We start from the raw sequence: 6,163 nt of genomic DNA, 5'->3' as shown, positions 1-6,163 counted from the left end.
TTTGTGCTAGTACCATACTGTCTTGATGACCAAAGCTTTGTAATAAAGCTTGAAGTCTGGAATTGTGATGCCTCCACCTTTGATTTTCTTTTTCAATATTATGTTGTCTATAAAGGGTCTTTTGTGGTTCCATACAAATTTTAGGATTGTTTGTTTTAATGCTGTGAAAAATGCTGTTGATATTTTGATAGGAATTCTATTAAATGTGTAGATTGTTTTAGGTCATAGACATTTTGGCAATATTTGCTCTTCCCTCCAATCCATGAACATGGAATGTTTTTCAATTTCTTCATGTCATCTTCAATTGATTCCTTGATTTCTCTTTCTGTTGCTTTATTATTGGTGTATAGAAATGCAACAGATTTCTGTACATTGATTTTGTGTCCTCTGACTTTACTGAATTCATGTGTCAGTTTTAGCAATTTTTTGGTGACGTCTTTTGGGTTTTCTATATAGAGTATCATGTCGTCTGCAAATAGTGAAAGTTTGACTTCTTCCTTGCTAATTGGATGCTTTTTATTTCTTTTTGTTGTCTGATTGTTGAGGCTAGGACTTCCAATACTATGTTAAATAATAATGAACATCCCTGTCTTGTTCCTGACTATAGAGGAAAAGCTCTCAGTTGTTCTCTATTGAGGATGATATTAGTTGTGGGTTTTTCACATACGGTCTGTATTATGTTGAGGTATGTTTCCTCTAAACGCACTTTGTTGAGGGTTTTTTTTTTTATCATGAATGGATCTTGTACATTGTCAAATGCTTTTGATGCATCTAGTGAGAGGATCAAATGGTTTTATCCTTTTTTTTACCTAATATGATTTATCATGTTGATTGATTTCAATATTCACAAATCAATCAACACTTGTTCCTTGCAACCTAGGAATTAATTCCACTTGATGGTGCTGAATGATTCTTTGAATGTACTGTTGGACTCGATTTACTAGTATTTTATTAAGAATTTTTGCATCCGTGTTCATCAGGGGTTTGGCCTGCAGTTGTCTTTTTTAGTGGAGTCTTTTCTGGTTTGGGAATCAGGGTAATGCTGGCCTTATAGAATGAGTTTGGAAATTTTCCTTCCGTTACTGTTTTTTGGAAAAGTTTTAGTTATTTCTCTTCCCTCATTTGTGATTTTATTTACTTAGATCTTGTCTCTTTTCTTTTTGATAAGTCTGCCTAGAGGTTGATCAATTTCATTAAATTTTTTCAAAGAACCAGCTCCTGGTTCCATTGATCTCTTCTATTATTTTTTTCTTTTTATATCATTTATTTCTGATCTATTATTTCCCCTCTATTATTTCCCTTAATTATTATGTAAGGTTAGGTTATCTATTTGAGATTTTTCTTGCTTCTTCATATAGGCCTGCATTGTTCTATATTTCCCTCTTAGGATTGCTTTTGATGCATCCCAAAGTTTTTGGACTATCATGTTTTCATTTTCATTTATTTTAAAAATATTTAATTTCTTGGTTGACCCATTCCTTGTTTAGTAACATGTTGTTTAACTTCCATGTATTTGTAGTCTTTCCAAATTTTTCTTCTGGTTGATTTTAAGTTTCATAGCCTTGCGGTCAGAAAAGATGCGTGGTATGCATATTCTCAATCTTTTTGTACTTATTGAGTCCTGCTTAGTGACCTAATATGTGGTCTATTCTGGAGAATGTACTATTTGCACTTGAAAAGAATGTATATTATGGTCTTTAAGATGGAATGCTCCATCTGGCCTGGTTTATCATTCAAAGCCATTGTTTCCTTGTTGATTTTCTGCTTAGATGATCTGCCCATTGACGTAAGTGGGGTTTAAAAACCCCTACTATTATTGCATTATCATCAATGAGTTTCTTTACACTTGTTATTAATTTATATATTTGGGTAATCCCAAGTTAGGGGTATAAATATTCACAATTGTTAGATCTTCTTGTTGAATAGTCCCCTTTATTATTAAATAGTGCCCTTCTTCACCTCTTGTTACAGTCTTTGATTTAAAATCTAGTTTGTCTGATTTATGTATTTCTACTCTGGCTTTCTTTTGAAATCCGTTTGCATGATAAATGGTTCTCTAACCCTTCACTTTCAATCTGCAGGTGTCTTTAAGTCTAAAATGAGTCTCAGTTGAACCCGGCGCCAGATCCGCAGACGGCTGTTGTCTCCGCGAGCCGAGCCCGGCCCACACAGAAGCAACTATGTCTAAGGGACCTGCAGTCGGGATCGATCTTGGCACCACCTACTCCTGCGTGGGTGTCTTCCAGCACGGGAAAGTGGAAATAATTGCCAATGATCAGGGAAACCGAACCACCCCAAGTTATGTCGCTTTCACGGACACCGAACGATTGATCGGTGATGCTGCGAAGAATCAAGTTGCGATGAACCCCACCAACACGGTTTTCGATGCCAAGCGGCTGATTGGACGTAGATTTGATGATGCTGTCGTCCAATCTGATATGAAGCATTGGCCCTTCATGGTGGTGAATGATGCTGGCAGGCCTAAAGTCCAAGTAGAATACAAGGGGGAGACCAAAAGTTTCTATCCAGAGGAGGTGTCCTCTATGGTCCTGACGAAGATGAAGGAAATTGCAGAGGCCTACCTTGGGAAGACTGTTACCAATGCAGTTGTCACGGTACCTGCATACTTCAATGACTCTCAGCGTCAGGCTACCAAAGATGCTGGAACTATTGCCGGTCTTAATGTACTTCGAATTATCAATGAGCCAACTGCTGCTGCTATTGCTTATGGCTTAGACAAGAAGGTTGGAGCTGAAAGGAACGTGTTGATCTTTGATTTAGGAGGTGGCACTTTTGATGTGTCAATCCTTACTATTGAAGATGGGATCTTTGAGGTCAAGTCCACAGCTGGAGACACCCACTTAGGTGGAGAAGACTTTGATAACAGAATGGTCAACCATTTTATTGCAGAATTCAAGCGCAAACACAAGAAGGACATCAGCGAAAACAAGAGGGCCGTCCGCCGTCTCCGTACTGCATGTGAACGGGCTAAGCGTACACTTTCTTCCAGCACCCAGGCCAGTATTGAGATTGATTCTCTGTATGAAGGAATTGACTTCTATACCTCTATTACTCGTGCCCAGTTTGAAGAATTAAATGCTGACCTGTTCCGTGGCACCCTGGACCCTGTAGAGAAAGCTCTTCGAGATGCCAAGCTGGACAAGTCTCAGATCCATGACATTGTTCTGGTGGGTGGTTCTACCCGTATCCCAAGATTCAGAAACTTCTGCAAGATTTCTTCAATGGAAAGGAACTGAATAAGAGCATCAACCCTGATGAGGCCGTTGCTTATGGTGCAGCTGTCCAGGCAGCCATTCTTTCTGGTGACAAATCTGAAAATGTTCAAGATTTGCTGCTATTGGATGTCACCCCACTTTCTCTTGGTATTGAAACTGCTGGAGGAGTCATGACTGTGCTCATCAAGCGCAATACTACCATTCCTACCAAACAGACACAAACCTTTACTACCTACTCTGACAACCAGCCTGGTGTGCTTATTCAGGTCTATGAAGGTGAGCGGTGCTATGACTAAGGATAACAACCTACTTGGCAAGTTTGAACTCACAGGCATACCTCCTGCTCCTCGTGGCGTTCCTCAGATTGAAGTCACTTTTGATATTGATGCTAATGGTATCCTCAACGTGTCTGCTGTGGATAAGAGCACAGGAAAAGAGAACAAGATTACCATCACTAATGACAAGGGCCGCTTGAGCAAGGAGGACATTGAGCGCATGGTCCAGGAAGCTGAGAAGTACAAAGCCGAAGATGAGAAGCAGAGAGACAAGGTGTCTTCCAAGAATTCACTGGAGTCTTACGCTTTCAACATGAAAGCAACTGTTGAAGATGAAAAACTTCAGGGCAAAATCAATGATGAAGACAAACAGAAGATTCTTGACAAGTGCAATGAAATCATCAACTGGCTTGATAAGAACCAGACTGCAGAGAAGGAAGAATTTGAACATCAGCAGAAAGAGCTGGAGAAAGTCTGCAATCCCATCATTAGAAGCTATACCAGAGTGCAGGAGGCATGCCAGGAGGAATGCCTGGAGGCTTTCCTGGTGGTGGAGCTCCTCCCTCTGGTGGTGCCTCCTCTGGGCCCACCATTGAAGAGGTTGATTAAGCCAACCTGATGACAGGTCTAGCATTGTTCCACACATTTGAAGGACCCAAATTTGTAGCAAATTCCATGGCAGTTTTAAAGTCAAGCTGCTATAGTAAATATACTGGGCATTCTTGATACTTGAATATGGAATATGTGCACAGGGAAAGGAAATAAACATTGCACTTTATAAGCACTGTATTGTTAAGTGGAAAATGCAATGTCTTAAATAAAACTGTATTTAAAATTGGAAAAAAAATAAAATGAGTCTCTTGTAGGCAGCATATAGATGGGTCTTGATTTTTTATCCATTCTGACACTCTATGTCTTTTGATTGGAGCATTTAGTACATTTACATTCAGAGTAATTATTGATAGATATGTATTTAGTTCCATTTTATTACTTGTTTTGTTGTTACTGGAGATTTCTCTCTTCCTTTCTAGTCGTTGTCACTTTTTGTCTTTCCTTTCCACTCAAAGAGTCCCTTTAATATTTCTTGCAGGGCTGGTTTACTGGTCATGAATTCCTTTAGTTTTTGTTTGTCTGGGAAACTATCTCTCCTCTTATTATGAATGATAGCCTTGTTGGACACACTGTTCTTGGCTGCAGATTTTTCCTATTCTGCACATTGAATATATCATGGCATTCTTTTCTGGCTTGCCAAGTTTCTGTGGAGAGTTCTGCAGCTAGCCTTATTGGTGTTCCCTCTAAGTTAAGGACTTCTTTTGTCTTGCTGCTTTTAGGATTTTTTCTTTATCAGTAAATTTTGCAAATTTAACTACTCTATGTCTTGGTGTTGGCCTGTTGTTGTTGATTTTGACAGGAGTTCTCTGTGCCTCATGGATTTGGATGTCTATTTCCTTCTCCATATTAGGGACTTTTTCAGCTATTATTTCCTCAGATAAACATTCTGTCCCCTTTTCCTTCTCTTCTTTCTGGAAATCCTATGATACAAATGTAATGTTGGATGGAATTGCTGTGTTCCCTAAGTCTTCTTTAATGATCTATAGTTCTTTCTTTCTTCTGCTCAGCATTCTTATTTTCCATTATTCTATCTTCTACATCACTTATTTGTCTTTTGCTTATTCCATCAATTTGGTCCTTACATCCAGTTAGTTTCAAATCTCAGGTTTTGTATTTTTCATTTCTGTCTGATTCATTTCTTTAACTTTTTTTTTAATCTCTGCAATAAGGCTCTCCCTGATATTGTCCATGCTTTTCTCAAGGCCAGTGAGTATTCTTATGATTGTTGCTTTAAATTCTCTGTTAGGCATATTACTTATACCCATTTTGATTAGATGTCTGGCAGTGACATTTTCTGTTCTTTCGTTTGGGATGAATTCCGCTATCCTGGCATTTTGTCTAGGTCTCTACCTTCTTCTTTGTGTTAGAAAAGCCTTCTATGTTTCCTGCTCCTGAGAGTAATGGCTTTATGAAGAAGAAGCCATATAGTGTCCAGGGCCTGACCCTCAGTGAGGGTCTCTGATGTGTGCTGCCTGCACTCTACTTCTGTGGTTTGACTCTTTTTACCTCAGGTTAGTTACCTGAAGAGGCTGTCCTTATTTGTAGTGGGCAGTGTTTGGACCTTATCTAGAGTTTGGTCAGTTTTAACTAGGTATGCTCTGGTTTGCTTGCTAAATGAGACCTGACACTACTTCCACTCAAACTGAAGCCTTGCAGAACTCTACGGTTGGTAGACACAGTGTGTGTAGAGATTTCTGCTGGTCTTCTGGGGGAAGAGGCCTGCTGCACTGGTCCTTAGGCACACTTGTCCAAGATAAGCAGTCCCAGAAGAGTGCAGGGGGCCGTGACTTGGTGTAAGCAGGTTAGGCAGCCAGTGTTGGTGCTACACTGTTTATTGAAGTTTGTTTATACTGAAGAGTAGGGGAAGGAAGTGGCACTAGCCAGCAACTTTGTCCTGAGAGAGCGAACTCTGTGCTTGCTGCTTTCAAGGAAGCACCCCATTGAAAAACGAATAATTTTCCCTCGTGAATCCCATGTGTTTTCAGATAGCTGTTTTCATATAATTTGTCTCTGGGTTGTTTGCCTGCCTAGGGCAGTGAA

The 6,163-nt window shown here is 39.6% G+C and overlaps 1 pseudogene; it reads left to right on the top strand.

The window, feature by feature from the left end:
• Positions 1-2,135: 2,135 nt before the first annotated feature.
• On the top strand, positions 2,136-4,292 carry LOC129505299 (heat shock cognate 71 kDa protein-like; annotated as a pseudogene).
• Positions 4,293-6,163: the final 1,871 nt, after the last annotated feature.

Source organism: Nyctereutes procyonoides, unplaced genomic scaffold (assembly GCF_905146905.1).
Source record: "Nyctereutes procyonoides isolate TBG_1078 unplaced genomic scaffold, NYPRO_anot_genome, whole genome shotgun sequence".
NCBI classification, from domain to species: domain Eukaryota; kingdom Metazoa; phylum Chordata; class Mammalia; order Carnivora; family Canidae; genus Nyctereutes; species Nyctereutes procyonoides.
Note: the sequence above shows the minus strand (reverse complement) of the source record. Positions and strands in the feature narration are given on the sequence as shown.